Source organism: Hetaerina americana, unplaced genomic scaffold (genome assembly GCF_022747635.1).
Source record: "Hetaerina americana unplaced genomic scaffold, ioHetAmer1.1.p SCAF_7, whole genome shotgun sequence".
In the NCBI taxonomy this organism is placed as follows: domain Eukaryota; kingdom Metazoa; phylum Arthropoda; class Insecta; order Odonata; family Calopterygidae; genus Hetaerina; species Hetaerina americana.
Window position 1 is genome coordinate 39,060,375 of NW_027287316.1, and position 17,284 is coordinate 39,077,658.

At 42.0% G+C, this 17,284-nt stretch overlaps 1 protein-coding gene across 1 annotated transcript in view; it reads left to right on the plus strand.

The window, feature by feature from the left end:
- LOC139696641 (uncharacterized) overlaps window positions 1-17,284 on the plus strand; it is a 282,301-nt gene that overhangs the window by 103,197 nt on the left and 161,820 nt on the right. The gene's annotated exons all lie outside the window — the stretch shown is intronic.

Below are 17,284 nucleotides of genomic sequence, written 5' to 3' on the forward strand. Positions count from 1 at the left end.
TAACTCAAATAACTGTAGTTGTTTTTTCGTTACTTATATGCCGTTCTTTTTGTTGGTGTTTTCTCACCTCATTTCGATATTTCCGAATTCATTCGAAACTTGTTGGTGGTATAACAGTTACTTAAATGTATCTCATACAGTCTCTACCTTCCTTGGAATTCGTCTTAAATGTAGTGACTGCTGTCAGTGAGAGTAAGGAGAACCTTATAAAAGAAGAACAATGTGGGCAGGGACAGCTCAGTAGAGCTGCAGTAAATCAATCATCTAATTTATAATTGATAATTTTTTTAATGTTTCCTAATAGCGACGACAGTCATGAATTTAATTCGAAATTTAAGTTTATGGGACAAGTGAAATGCATTCTCGAGGGCGGGAGAACGGTATCAATGAATGTTAAAAGATCGAACGAAGTGTTGGTTAGGGACCGTTGTAAGTTAAGATTCCGATGACCACCTCTTGGTAGTCAAAACGCGTGTTTTGTGACCCGTGAGGATTCAAAATCTCGTGCTCTCGCATATGTGTGTGTGCGTATTCGCGACTGAAGAATGGAGACAAGAACAACACTGATAAAAAGGCCTTAGTGAAACGGTTAGCCAAGCATTCTCCCTGGGAGTATAGTGCCTGCCCCTCACACTACTAGTGTTCTCGAGTTTTTTTTACTGCATGACTTCATATACTTATATTCTTTCCTAGTTAAAAAACTGTGGTGTTTGACTAAATTTTCACCCTTACGTAGTAATTAACTTTAGTTACAGGTGGGTACATTAACTATGTGTGTCGCGGTTCGTGAATTCCACAGTAGTAGACTCGGTGAAGAGTGTCGGTGACGCGATTCGCTCCAGGTAACAGAGTTGACAGCAGTTATGCCATCGCTTGCAATGTGCGTCGGATCGTATGTTCGAAACCGCAGACATTGATTCAACTCTCTCTTAGCCTCGATTCTAATTGCAGGAGCCAAGAGATATACATATCACCAGGTGACCAGGGAGACGGGAGCACACTCCTTACCGTTCTTATTGTGAGTGAGCGGCGAAGATTTCTTCTCCGCTCCGTGAACGAAGAACCTAATTACTGCAACATTCCCGCCACGCTTACTCTTTTCTCGAAGCAACTTGCAACTAATCTGGCGGATTTTCTCTGAACCTTTTTCCATTTACTTAATTATGATTTCTGCTATTTATCTCAAATACTTTCCTTTCGTTAAAATTGTGGTTTAACTAAGTAGTACCTCTCCTCCTCCTTTTCATTACATTTTCCCTCGCCCATTTAATGATTCCAGTTTCAGTAGTTCAAAGGTTTGAGACAGAAGTGCTAATCTCTCATGGGTTCGTTTACGTTGGGTCCCTTCCATACCCGGAAACAATACGAAAGCATTCCATAGGCTATTTCTTGAATAGGTATGCCTCACTGGAAGGAACTTATTATCTGGGTGCAATGTTTTATTTTGGTGTATGCTTAGTTTGGTGCCCATTCAGTTTCAAACCTCAACGGAAATTTGCGAATTCATTAAAACAAAAGGAATAACATAATTCAGCGACAAAGTCGTCCCATAGGTCATTAGCACCATGTACTAAAAGGAATATATAACATTGGGGCCCAAACCTATAGGTAAATTGGGATTTTTGCGCACCTTGACTATGTATATATAGCTAAATATATTCTCCATCGAAAATTCCATTGGTCAATTTAATGAATGAGTGTAGAATTTTGCAATGAAAGTCATAATTGTTTTTTTAGTCTGAAAGTTTATGACTGTTTTAAATAATTATTTAATGCAGGTTATTGTTTTGTGAAGACAAGGTACTACACATACTGTCGAGTCGAACGCTATAATTAGGTTTTGGATAATTAGGCACAATTTTTTGGGAATACCTAGCTTTTTATCAGTTTTCATTTGCGGGTATATTATACCCACTTCCGACGGTGTCTTAATTATTGCTCATTTTCTTTAGCTCCAAGATTACTAATTGAGGGTAGACGATGGCCATTGGGGTCCGTTCTTAGCTAGTAATGTGGGTGGTTATTTAATGTTATATTTCCCCATTGAATTTGTTGATAGAACGCTCATAGTCATGGAGCTTTGTAGAAAAATCCATCTCAGGACTTTCGAATCACATTTGTAGCATTTTTAATGTAATTTTTCGTCTTAAGTTCAATTTCAGGTCGCCTTGCGTTTATAGAAAAATGTATATGATATCATCCTATGATGTTTCATTAATAGAAAATGAATTTCAGCTCTGTTATCAAGAGCTCTCCCTTCGAAGAATTATAGTTGTTCTTACCGACCAACCAGCGCGTAAATTTTTGAATTTGCGTATTTTATTTTTATTTATGTTATTTATTTATTCATATACCCTGCGAGCCTTGGGTGTTTGGCAGGGGGTGAATACGCAGCAGAATAATTTTACCCGAACATGACCCCACCATGATAAAATTGATTGATAAAATCATAGAGAAACAATGGAATTCAGACGGCCTAAGAACTGTGTCAAGTGAAAAAAATCGGGTGAATGTCTCAATTTTTGATTGCGAATTGATAATTAATGGAATTATACGATTTCAGTTTCTGATCGCTTACCCAGTGAATGACGGTCGTGGTAGCGCATTGGGTAGAGAGCTGTTCTCCTGACTGAAGGACCCGGGTTCGATTCCGGAAGACGCCTCTAAGCTTCTCCCTAACCGTGTGATTTTTCGGTTGCCAGGTCTTTCTGAGAAACCACACATTTGACTATGAAAATAATTCATCCCTCCACCCGCCCTACCCAAATGTGTGAATTTCACCCGCCGTATAGGCTTAAGATTAGTTGAGCTCCAACCTCATTGATCAAACCAATCTTACGGTTGGATACTGTGGTTTTACAACAAGCGAATGAAACTTGAGTGCGTTTCTCACTACCTCCATGGATACATTTTCCTCGCGTGTATCTTTAGCAGCTGGCGTAAGACGAAGGCAACCTTCCCGACACGTCAACAATCGCTTTTGGCACTCCACCAAATAGATTCAACACGCGAGCATCACGGCAAGGAAAAAAACATGATTTGTTCGGAGATAAGTCACTTCCGAACGATAAAACCGAAGTTTGTGTGTCTTAACTGAAATAAAAACACACGGGGATGGACGCATGACTCTTTTTGGGTAAAGGAATTCAGACTATTTCATTCCATTGTGCCATCCACGAGTCGTTCTTTTTGGGTTGGAAGTGTGTCGTGCGATCGTTACTGGATTTTCCTCCTCAAATCTCTTCACTGTTTCCGCTTCGGTACCCTGTCACGGCAGGGTTCGGTGTTCCCGGACTTCCTCCAAGAGGCCCCTCGCCACGCCCTCCTTTCGTCTCCTGTGATCCAGACCCCTCTCTTCACCCTCCCCCAGCAGCGAGCGACGGCGGCACGGAATTAATCGTCAATGAAGTGAGCTCAACAGCCGTCCGAGTGAGAGCGGGGCACGGGTGGCTCCCCAAATAGGGCTATCTCTCCCTTTCTCCCACCCCTCCTCGGCTTCCCCTTCTCCCCCCCCGCCAATGCCTATCTCCCGCACTTCCACTCCCGAGTCAGACGATAATGACCTCAACTGGTGACGCGACTCGGAGAAATGCAACTACAATGGTCTCTCTCGCGGTGTAAGGAAGAATGGTGACTTCCCCGAAGACACGGGCACGTTAGCAAATCCTGCAGTGGTGATTTCGACAGGATATACTAGTATGTACTCTACACAAGGCTGTCAGTTCTCTCGAAAAGTAGAAAAAATCAAATGAAATATGACTACATTTTCGATATCGAATTTAAAGTGTACTACTGCTATCTGCTTTCTCGAAAATATTCCAATTCAATTCCAATTCTCGTGGACGGACCCCCGTTACTCCGGTCGGGGCTCCACTGTGTTGCCTTTCCAGCCGCCTAGGCTTATAAGGCAGGGCGTCGTCTTCTGCGTTGTCACGGCGTTCTGGCGATCCCTGCTACTGAAGCCTGGGCCTCTTCTTCGCTGGGAGGGCATCTTGGCGATCCATGCTCGCAATGGGGCGCTTATAGCGGTCCCACGTTGAAACCTGGATCTCTCCGAGGCGTCGGATGGTGGCGACGTCTGAATCCGCAGCCCTCTCGAAGAATCTTCGAGACAGCTCCGGAAGAAGGACGTTCAGAGGTTCCATGTTCCCGTCCTGGTGCATCTCTTCCACGCGGGCGTAGCGCCCGCATCCCAAGATGCACCGTAGCGCAGAGTTCTGCACCACTTGGATGAGAGCGAGGGTAGACTTCGGCACTCCTGACCATACCGGCGCTGCGTACGTGATGACAGGCAACACGCACGCTCGGTACAGTCGACGCTTCGTTTCCGAGCTCAGGACCCCCGGACGAATAATCGGCCGAAGCCGGTTAAGCGCCGCGAAGGCCTTCCCTCGGACACGTCGCGCTTGGGCGTTCCAAAGGAGTTTCCGGTCCATCAGCACTCCGAGGTAGAGAACCTCGGATTCCCACGGAAGGGTGACTCCATTCACCGACAGCTCCTCTTCTGTCGGCGCTCCTCTGCCGGTATGGAAGACGATTGCCTTCGTTTTCCCGGCATTGACTGCAAACCGCCAGCGACGATACCACGAAAGTAGCTCGTCGACGACGATCTGCAGCCTCTCCACGGCGAAAGATATTCGCCGGGAGCTGCACAGGAGCGCCGCGTCGTCCGCGTATAGTGACAGGACCTCGTGCCTCCAATGACTCCTGGGAATGTCATGGGAGAAGATGTTGAATAATACTGGCCCGAGAACCGAACCCTGGGGGACACCAGCGGAGATCCGGTGCACCCCAGAGAACGAGTCAGACCAGGAAACGACGAAGGTCCTGTCTCTTAGGTAGGAGCGGATCACCTCGATGATCCACGTCGGGAAGTGGAGTCTCCGCATCTTCAACAGCAGTGCCTGGTGCCAGACGCGGTCAAACGCCTTGCTGACGTCGAAAAATGCGCCTGCCACCGACATCTTCCTGTTGAAGGCGTCCGTGATGAAGTCCGTGGTTCTCACCAGCTGATGGACCGTGGAATGCCGCTCGCGGAAGCCGAACTGCTCATCCGGGAGGATGTCAGCCTCTCGGACGAAACCTACTATCGGCTCCAGCAGAAGTCTCTCGTACATCTTCCCGAATCCGTCGAGTAGAGAAATGGGCCGGAAGTCTCCGGGTCCCACCTCCGTCCTCGACGTCTTCGGGAGACATATGATCCTCGCTCTCTTCCAAGTGGTCGGGAAATAGGAAATCCTGACGCAGCCGTTGTAGATGCTGGTCAGGTACGCCACCGCTGCATTCGGAAGTTCCCGGATGACGATATTGGGTATATCGTCATTTCCCGGGGCTTTCCTCTTGCGTAAGCAGCGTAACGAAAATATTCTTCGATCCCTTGTCCGTCTTCGAACGAATCTCGCAAGTGCATTGTGAGCACGATGACTCGAAAATTATTGATTTGTGTGGCACGACCTTTTTGATCAATATTTTTTTATTAGAAGGATACACACTGATTAACTATGGCCATTATAGACTCAGAGGAAGTGACCGTTTAGCCTATTTTTCAAATTAGCAGTGATCCCCCTCCCCCCCCCCCCCCATGAGGACCTTATAAAAATAGCGGCAGATCGGAGAGCATGATGAATATTAAAAACTGATATGAATTTCCCTGGAGATTATTTCCTAATTCTCATTATAAAAACGAAATAATTGACCTACCAGTGTGGAATATGAACAATTATACCAATAACGGATTGATTCAGTTTTCTAATTCTGTTCAGTATGTATCATGTCACGAGCAAAAGAAATTATAGAATGTCTTCCATCGGCAGTTTAGTTTTTTTTGCCCTTTTTAGAATTCTCACTATTCGCCAACCTCCTCTTCGTGAAATACTCTTTTTTTTAATGTCCTAACTACATTGTCCGTATTTATCTTTGACGCTTCCTTAATATATCATCTGCTTCGCCAGCTCTAATTCTCTGCTCCCGAAGTGAAATGCTCCCGTGAGCCACCCTTTTTCCTGAGAATGTATTCGCTATATTTTCTTTTGGTTGATTCTTTTTCTATTTCTATTACACTATGTAATGCGCTCAGAATTGATTGCAATCCCTTCTCAGACCGGCTATATATTTGCATATCGGAGTTCATCAGACATATATATATATAGATATATATATATATATATATATATATATAGATATATATATATATATATATATATATATATATATATATATATATATATATATATATATATATATATATATATATATATGTGTGTGTGTGTGTGTGTGTGTGTGTGTGTGTGTGTGTGTCGTGTGTGTGTGTGTGTTATATATACATATATTCTTCCATATATGTATATGTGTGTGTATGTGTATATATATGTATATATATATATATATATGTATGTATAAATGATTATACGGAAACACTCACACGAGCAGCACAATGCTGGGACGGCACAATATTTCCTCTCCAGCATATTTTCAGTCTTACTTGAAGAAGGCCTTGGAGAAGGCCGAAAGCTCGAACAATTTACCGTGTGAGTGTCCTTTTAAATTTTGCTATTTTATTTGTGTTCTATTGTGCTGTCTTAGTATATATATATATATATATATATATATATATATATATATATATATATATATATAATATATATACTACATATATATATATATATATACTACATATATATATATATATATATATATATATATATACTACATATATATATATGCAAAAAAATCATAACTTATTTAAATATAAGTATGAATTAATTTGTTGAATTAAAATGTAATCGGTGGAGTAAATATGACTTTAACAATGCGTTTGTATTCGGGGATTTGAAATACTTCTTTTATAACACTTTTATTGCTGCGTCATCAGAAAGATGCGTGCAATTTGTGTTAATTCGTCGTTTCTTTCCCCTATTTTTTTAACAATTTGAAAACGAGTGGAATTAATGACGTTTCCCAGTTTATTAGAACGATGTCGCAAAATGTATTAATGTTCTCTCATTAGCCCTTCAATTTATATTTCCATGAACAATTTTTCTCCATAAAAAATAATTATTTTCGCTAATGCCACAGCAGTCGTCGAAGGCATTCTCATAACACGCTCAGCATTTACTTGTTTACTGAAATCAAAGGAAAAATCCAACCAGATTTGCAATATTAAAAGGTTGATCACGCAGCTATATCGTGATCATCCTGTACGTATTCACTAAGTGAAAAGAACCATTTACACCTCAAAAATATTTGAAGTGTTGCTTGGAACGTGTAAAATTTAGGAAATTTGGTCAACTATTTAATAAACCATTTTATCCATTTTAGTTTAGTCTGGTGATATTCGCTACAGTCATCACTTAAGCTTTGATTTCGTTAATGCGCAATGTCTTTTAGTAAAATCCAACGCTAATGCACGTAATGTTACTGCTCTTGCTTTTACAAAACATGAACCTTCGAGCATGCTGAACCGTTAATCATTTTGCTGTTATTCAACAAATTCTAGCTTAAAGGTGACTTGCTGGTAAACTTTCATACGCACTTCCTGCCGAAAAGTTCTCTTCAATACCAAATTTGAATGCTTTATGTAGAATAGAAATACTTCCCCAATAGGTCATTTTCCAATTATTTTCTCGATAAAACCTCATCGCGTTTCCCTGACAATGGCAAAATTCACGGATACACAGCTGAAATCCGTGATTTATTTAGGTTTCGGACACGCGAGATCAGGATATTCAGGTTCCCAGACCGGCTTTCGGATCACGAAACCGTAGTTTCCTTGTTATTTTCCCCCGTCCTTTTGGTCCTTATCGTTCCCATCGGGCCCCATTGTGTCACCCGGTGTGGCGGAATGGGTTTCCAGAGTATGTCGCCGACCGCTTTCGTCCACCACGAGGCAAAACGAATAAGCAGCATGGAAGGAAAGGCGAAACATTGAATCATTTAATATACACCTGTACATTTTAGTTTGGGGTGGTACGCAACTGAATCAACGCTACGTGTACTCTGCGAGCCATCACGTGGGCCTGCGCTGAAAGTTGTGAATGACTAAAATTATGATTTTCCGCGGCTATATTTTTCAGGCATTTCATTTAAAATATAATCAAAGTGTAAGTAACGATATTGTTTCAGTAGCCCTCCATGTTGAGAATTCTCCGGTACAGTATAATTTTCTTTAGTCATAAATTAACTGGGTCGCCGGAAATAAAAAGATCAAGCGCACTTGTTCGGAAAGAAATTTAAATGAGAGTGAAGCCAGTTGAGTTTTTTTTTTCATCGCGCCCCCCCCCCCCCACTGTCAAAATCGATTTCTTTTCCCCGCCCTTAGCCTGCATATAAATGCCAAACCTGTTGGCAGCTGTCAATAACAACACTTCTGACGACAATTTATGCCTTCATCATCGACGTATTATTTTTCGCGGAGTACCGTTCGATCAAAGTGATCAAATCCTCACCATGTCCCATGAAAATTTCAGCCCAAAAAAAAAAGGTTCTCCGTGCCTCTCATGCCAACATTCATTGGGTTCAAAGACTCTTTTGGGCATTTTTCTGAAAATGTCCATGTTCTAAGGAAAAAGCGCGGAAGGCTATTGGGATAGGGAGTATACCTCGGAATTATTCAAGACTCCGAGAAAAATAAACATCACATTTTTCTTATCATCACTGGCGAAGTAGTACTGATACATACATATGGATACATACATTTTTATATATATAGCTAATATTCTTAACCTCGCGTACCCATATAAACGCCTATATGCATCCCGAAATGATGGATATGTTTGCCTGAATAATAAGAATAAATTGGCTCCCAACCCATAATTCCTCCGACTTGCCCGTCATGCTTACTCTTCTCGTAGCAATTTTTGGGCAAATCTAGCGCAAACCTTTTCCAATTACTTGATTCAATAAAAACAGATGTTTCAGGCGTGATATGTTGGCATTTTTTTAAAGGCAATCTACCGGTTAAGGTAGGTTTTTGGATGGACACAACTACAAACAAACATTTTATTACTCCTAACAAAACACAAAATCTATCATCCTACTCTATATCAGGTCCCTCTTCAGCTCTGAGTACTTTCTTCCTCCCTTCATCCCGTCCAACATCCCTATCCTGCTCCTTCCCTTTCCTCGTTTGCCTAACATTCTCCCCTCAATTACACTCTTCAATATCCCGCTGCCGGTCAATGTCCCCTTCAGCCACTTTTCCTGCCTCCACAGGATTTCTCCCAACAAACCTCTCTCTTCGCCCATCATACCAAGTACTTCCTCGTTTGTTTTCTTCTCTGTCCATTTCACCTTCCCCATTCTTCTACACACCCACATTTCAAAAGCCTCCAGTCTACGTCTATCCTCCTGCTTAAATGACCACGTTTCCGCGCCGTGCATAGCTACGCTCCATATCAAAGTTTTTACGAGTCTTTTCTTAACATCCTTACTCAACGTCCCCGTCATCATGTATTTTATGATGATGGCACCAATATGGTGGAATATCATAATTAATTAATATATTAAAAATTGGCAATTATCCATCAAAATAAAAATATTTTGTGGAAAATTGCCAATTTTTAATCCTTAATTTAAGTTTCCTGCCACCGGGTACCGAATACTCGCCGAGTATTCTAAATGTGGCTTAAATTTAGCGGTACCTTTCTCTCCCCCTTCATGCGTCATAATACGCGGGAATATGCTGCATCAGTTGCATCTACCCAAACATTCGCACTTCTGCGGCGCCATTCCGGAGTAATAATTTCGTCTGACGAGCGATATCGCCCCGTTTTTTTACAGCTCCGTCAAAATGGCGATCCACAAAACGCTTTGGATGAGTGTTTAGGTGAAGCCTGCAGATGAAGTAGGGAAATTAATCTCCAGGTAGGATTGGATGGATACAAACTTGAACAAGTGGAACTGTTTTACAATTTAGGCAACAGCATGATCAATGATGGAATAAATAAGAGAGATATAGTCAGCAGAGGAGGAATGGTGAAGAAGGTTTTCGGTCAAAAGGAACCACTGCTAACGGAAAATAATACTAGCATAGACATAAGGAAGGCATTCGTTAAAAGTTATATGTATATGATGTTTAAATTTCTGCAGATATGAGTGCATCATAGAGAAAAATATTGGAAGCGATATTGTGCTGTAGAAAAATGCATAAAATACATTGGATAGACAAAGAGTAGCAACTGAGTGGGTGGGTGAAGTCTAAGGAGGGCACTTGCAAGAAGAGGGAAAATGATTGAACATATCCTAAGGCGCAAGAGCTTAATGTAGACCTCTATTGAAGTATTTTTTTAAAGACTTTGGGTATCTAATATGAATATCAACACGAAGAAAACTAAAATCTTTATTGTAGAGAGAGAGAAGTTGTAGGCCGATATCACAACTCGAGGAGTAAAACTTGAGCAAGTGGAATCCTTCATCTACACGTACCTTGGCAGCAGTTTAACTTGGGTTGGAAGAAGTTGGACCAACACCTAGCGAAGAATAGTTCAAGTTAAAGAGGTGTTCATGCTGAAAAGGCAACTAGGGCATCCAAAAGGTTGCAAACACGGAAGCCGTTCGTCTGTACATTCGTATGGAGCACGTCACTCTACGGATCAGGGGCGTGGAACATTGGAAAAGAGGACCAGAGATTAACGGATGCCTTCGAAACTGGGTACTGGAGAAGAATTCTGAAGATTAAATGGATAGAGAAAATGAGGAACGAGGAAGTATATAGAAGATCTGAAGAGGATAGGTTCGCATGGAGGATCTACGACAATAAAGTTTAGCTAGATGGATTGCATATTCCTTTAGGCACAGCGGATAAGTTAGAAAACATAACGGAAGGAAAAATTGATGGAGGATCCCGCGAGGAAGACCAAGAGACATAGGACAAAGGCATAGGACAATTTAAAAAAGATGTAAAAGAGGGTTAGGGAATTAACACTGAAAATCAGAAGGATAAGGAAGGATAGGGTGCGCTAATTAAAACTGAATGGAGGGCTGCAGTTGACCCCTCTTAGAATTGAAATACTTTTGATGAATTGAAGGAAGCCCGGAGGGGAAGAATTATAGAGGAAGACCCAGGATGATCTATGAGAAGCAGGTAATGGGAAATGTCGATGCAAGGAGCTATGAGGGTATGCAGATATTAGTAGGGTTTGGAGTGCGGAAACAAAATGATCCTCGGATTGGTGACCCGTGATAATGATGAGCAGTGAGGCGTCCCGAGAGCTGCGTGCTACGGATTGCGGAGCGGCCAAGTGTGATTCGGAAATCGCCCTCACGCAATCCCCGCGGAGATGCACACACGTCAAACGCCCCGCATGCGAACTCCGTGCACGTCCTCTGCGTCGATCCCCCCTCCATCCCCCCCCTCATTCCGAAAAGTCCGGTTAGGGCAGGGGCCTGGGGGTAGAATTCGAGACTTCGTCTCTCCTCTGCGGAACGCAGGGTACTTCTAAGAAGACGGTGGGTGCATTCGGGCGGCTTAAGTAACATTTCCGTGCCCGATGCAAGTGGCGACTACCGTGCACCAACGTATGCACTCTCCGTGAGCGTGGAGCACGGAAAGTCGTACAAACTTCAGTGAGCATTCTCGCGGCGGGTGAGTGACGGGGTCCGTGCCACGGGAACCTGTTCATCGACGGCATGAGAGTGTCGAATTTTCCGGAGTCAAGAATGACGAAAGGGCAAGGAACGATGAGAGAGACACAAAGGCGTTAACAGTGCGTCAGTCCAAGGCCTACAACGATTTCATCCTGACTTCACGCCGCCCGAGTTTATTTCCAGCTAATAAACGACAGTGGATTCCGATGTAATGCGGTCGGAGGCCATTTCGGATGATTGAAAATTCGGTTGATACGGAGGCTTTGATGAATGAAGTAATAAAATGGGAATTTCGGTGGACCTTCCGGCAGTCGGACGGTCCTCAATCGACTATACAGTGACGCTGTTGATATTTCAACTCGTTTCTCATTTTCCAAAACCATGCATGGAAGCATCCATTATGTTCACAAGATTAAATTCATGAAACATTTTTGACCTCCGATTTTCAGAATTCTTTTTTGCGGCCACCTAATAGATACATATTTCTCAACCTTGTCTCGAGGAAAAATTCATACATTTCCTTATTCGTGTAAATCCATCTTTTGGTACCAAACCTCGATTCTGTTATTATTCCTGAATTTTTAAAATACAAACCAAATGCAAAAACAGTATCTTCAGCTATATTTATTTATTCACATTCTACTTAACTTAATTCTCATACTTATACAGTGAGCGTTCCAAAATTAATGCAATTAATTTTCCCGCGCCGCTCCTAGTGGTCGAAGTGGGATCAAACTACTGGAAGTCGGCGTTGGGACGCTAAGGTTTGCCGCGAAACCGGTCTCAAGGCTCTCCAAACTGTGGAAACGGCAGGACGTCAGTTATTGTCAACCTCTTCGCGCCGACCTTGTCACGAAAGACCAACTGAGTGGAAATTTCAAGTGAACTTTTGCAACGCATTGAAAATGAACCTAATTATTTGGACGAAGTCATCACTGGTGATGAAACCTGGGTTTTTGAATACGACCCAGAAACAAAACGCCAAAGCTCTTGAATGGCACACCGACCAGTCCCCCAAGCCATAAAAGGCAATAATGAGCAAATAGTGAGTGAAAAAAATGCTCATTGTCTTTTTCGACATTAAAGGAGTGGTCCATAAGGAGTTTGCTTCTCAAGGACCGACAGTGAACGCTATCTACTGCGTGCATGTGCTGGAAAGACTCCGAAAAAGGTTCATCAGGACGACGAAAGACATATCTGCTACCTGGCAACTCCATCACGACAACGCGCCTTGCCACAATACGCTATGATCTATTTGACTTGCTGCTGCAAGAGCACGTATTGTTATAATAAATAATTGCAATCCCTCGGTTAAGGGACGCACTAAATCGTTTCCGTCAGCAAATTTATTCGGCTTCAATCTAGGTATCCACCCGTCAATCGTCATCATTATCATCACATTACGTATTTAACAATTTACGACCTTCCGTGACCACGTATGTATTCGCATGCCTCTAGCGTAAAGAACGATTATCCTCATGTTCAAAATTCTATGCAGACTAAGTAAAACTATTCAATTCTCTTCTGTCTCATCTTCGCGCTTTATTATAACGTGGACTGTTTGAATGAAACAATGCACCCTATGCCAAAAATTTTCTTTAGCACTTTACTTAGTCATCATTCTTCATTCCCCAGGTCCTTATGCATTGAATGAAACACCCAGTTGCATAAGTCGATGCTCAAGTATCCCCGTACTATCTTTTTCTATCACGATTTCTGATTTACGTTCACACTTGCATTGAGTCCATCCATCAGGTAAAATACACCTTTCCAATATAAAAACACAGAAAACTCGATCATTACCCTAATTCAAGTGATATGGAAAGTGTCTTCGGACCTCTTTTAATCATTCTTCATGTCAAAGACACCATTATCGTTGTTAATGGTAAATACGCTCTTTTTCCGAAGACGCAGTGGTTTACAGAGATCTCCCTAGTCCTGAGGATATGGTATTATTAGAGGAGGACCTTATGCAGTACGGCGTTTTTGAGGCACGTAGCAATTACAATCAAAGTCAAAACAGTTTGAAGTGAATAGTTATTTTAGGATAGAAGTTTTGAAATAATAGATATTTTGAAATGGGATTAGTTCTCTCCGAACGCTATTGAATTTAAAATACCGAAATATAAAGAATAGACTCGATCAAAATACTTTGACGTTACCCTAAATCACGACCTCTCCTGAGTGAAACAAATATAGGGGATATGTGGACAAGCTAGATAAAAATTAGTATTTATTAGAAGAGGTTTGGGGAAATGTGACGATGAGGTAAAAGAGTAATGTTATCTTTTGATAGGGGATGAATTTAGAATGTACTTAAGTTAAATTGTTGCTGAATTAAATCGTTTGCAGTGAATAGGAGCTAGAATTGTAAAACGCTGTTAAAAGTAGTATCGTGTCTATATTATTAGAGACACTAGGTTTGGACTCACTGATGTAACTAAGGTTACATTACAAATCTCTTGCATATATTGGAAGCAGGCCTCTTTAGCAATGATGTTGAAAATGTATCATTAGTCCCATTGCATTACGGTCGTAGATATCACGGCAGTAAAATTAGCGAGATCAATTGTAAAGCCGACTGATTGAAGATGTCATATACCACGACAATAAAATATGAGAGTAACTGTAAGTGGCTGAGCTAAGTGACTGGCAGCTCGTCTCACAGTATAGGGAAGTAATTAACCATCAAGAACCGTATTGCATGCACCTGCTGGTAACATTATCTCCAACATTAACATTTTACACATTTATTGGAGACGAACAAGTGAAACTTGATGTTCCATGTTGCAGGCGTGGGTTATAAACCCCTACCACACACACCCTAGCGGTGGCTTTCAGCGTACCATGTATGTAGATGAAATCCCCCAATTAATAGAATCTATAAAGTATGGAGTATAATTACGCAAAATGAACTTTTATTCCAGGATACACTAGGCAGTTCTTATCATTTGACATCTTTCTGAAGCCATTTATTTATCTACATCGTCTGATCCTAGAGACTACCACAGCGCTTCAGGATCTTGACTGATGAATAAATGTGCCATTGGGTGCATAGATGCATTGACTTAAGAGATTCGATTTACGGCGTAGAAAGAGGAACTTCATCGACGTTATAATTCCCTCATATTGTCGACATCGTTTCTCCAGGGCTGGACCGTGATTCCTTTCCCGTCGTCCTTATTTCGTCCAGACGAATCGCGTTCTCGTCTCCGACGGGGCGACTTCCTCCGGTCGGCGCCAAGTCTTCGAGAACGGCGGCGGGTTCAATTGAGGACTTCCTCGGGATGAAGGAGCAGCAGTAGGGGCAGTAGCTCTATTCCTACTTAAGGGGGGGGGAGGCACCCTCCGCAATGCTTGACGTCTCCCTCCCGTGTACCTCGTGGGGTGTGGCCCCCATCCGCCGTGAAGCTGTTCCCGTATTCAGTGGCAGGCTCTCCCGCTTCACTGTCCGACTCTCCACGTGCCACTGACGCGTACAATCGCCCGTCGCTGCGTGCACAGGTGACCGAGCACAGGGAACGCATTCCCGGGGGGGGGGGGGGGGAGATTCCCCCATGAACTTTGGAGGAGTCGAAAATTTTACGGAAATGAATTGCTAACTTTTCCAAGCGCACGAACAGGGTTTGTCTGCGAGAGCTGTGCAGTATCACGATCTCTCGACGTCGCGTCAGTATTTAGCCCCTGTCCATCCCGCCTCGAGACGATCTGAAACGGACCTCGGGGTTAGAGTAAAATTTATTCATACTGTGATCAATTATACGACCTTGTGATGATATTATTCTCATTACGATGGAGGAGCCATTATAAATCGACGACGTCCATTGTTTCCTTTCTGCGTCCAACTTGCTAAACTCCTTCAAAAATAAACATGATTTATTCATTCTAGGTAGTTTGTTCTTTCACTATTCTTGGGCCATTGTATGTATAAATATTTCATACTCATTAGAGAGACTATTATTTGGGGAATTGAAATTCGAAGTAGATTTATTGATGAAACGCACATTGTCAGACTTTTTAATGTTGAATCCCATCATGTCGTAACGATATAAAGAAAACGGTAAACACCATTTAATGATTTATTTGGTGTGGGCGACATGGGTTTCGACAAATTATGTCTTATGCATGAAATTTGGTGTCCATGTACACCAACTTAGGTTCATTTTTAAAATAAACGCAATTTTCCATTACGATTTAACGATTTTTTTATTGAGTGGATCGATATTAGAACACAACACCATACCCGTGGCTGCATGCTAGGGATAATTCAAAAAAATTTACAGTAGTCCATCGCGACATGAAACTTATGGAAAATTCTTCAGCATACCGAGAATAATGAGATTTTTGTGGTAAAAGCTTAAAAATGCATCGCTAAATGGTGATTTCAAAATGCTATTTGCTTGAACAGTATAGACTAAAGCGTATTGGGCCATAAGCGTGTGTTTAATATTTGTTTATGTTACATCTTGCTTATACAACTGCTGAGGTGGCGCAAAACGTTTGTGCCTATAGTATGTACATTTGATAGATTTCAACGTAACATTCAACCGTATGCAACGCAATACCTCCATCGGGACATGAAAGCTTTAAAAGCATGACAGGGACATGAAAGTTTCCTAATAGAGCAATTCTTGTGTTGGGGCAAGCACCATCATGAATCAATCCATTGCTAGAAACTATTTAGAACCTTAAAACAATGTATGACATGTTTTATATATTCAAGCAACATATTTTACTATAATTTTTGAACCCATATTAACAAACCATCGCTTAAATACCGTTGATTGAGTTTAATCAATTGTACAGTGCTGATGGTTTACTAAATATAGCCTGGGACCGCTTAATATGTACCCCCATTGGGCTGCTGCTCTTCGGTACAAAATTTCTTCGAAAATTAGATGTCTTGACTTAGTGAAGTAGGGAACTCTGTCCTCGAATTCCGAACGTAACCGTGCCTGGTTAGTAATACGTGCGCGGCCTTCGAGACCCTTCGGCTTTCCCAGCGGGGAGGACTTCGATGAGCCGATGAGAGACGATGCGGGCTTCAAATCTTGCGGAATCGCGCACTTCCCGTCGGCGCATGCGCGACTGCATGGAGTGCAGAGGGAGCGGATGACGAAGAGAACGCAACAAAGGGAGTTGCATCGACGCTGGGATGGGGGAGAGAGGGACCTTACGTCCATTTCTGTCTCTATTTCTCAGGCCACCAGTCTTACCAACCACCCGCGATGCGATTGAAGAAAGTTAAAAATCACCAAATACCCTTACAACAGTGATACCTGTGTACGGGTTTATCTCACTTTACAGCCAATTAAGAGGAATTCATCAGTGTAAATCGCAGATGTCTTGGGTAACATTTCATTATCGATTCATTGGAATGGACAAATGCTGGGGGACTTCGTTTTGTGCTCTAATATTTTTTTCTTTAGACGTTCTGAAAGAAATTGTTTCTAATATTTGCATATTATTTTACTTTCTAGGTAAAAGTTTTGCCTTTTACTCTTTTGGAAGAAAGCACAGTTGGAAGTTTCCCATGTATTGATTTGACGCAAGACCAAAATAATTTTGGGTGGTTCTATGAATATTCTCATAACATCTCGCTTTTCAAGATACCTACGTCTCCGCGCATTGTTTCTTTTGTTTTTTCTCGGTATTCTACGAGTTTATCTCCAGGCGTTTCCATCAGATTTTCGTCATTGTT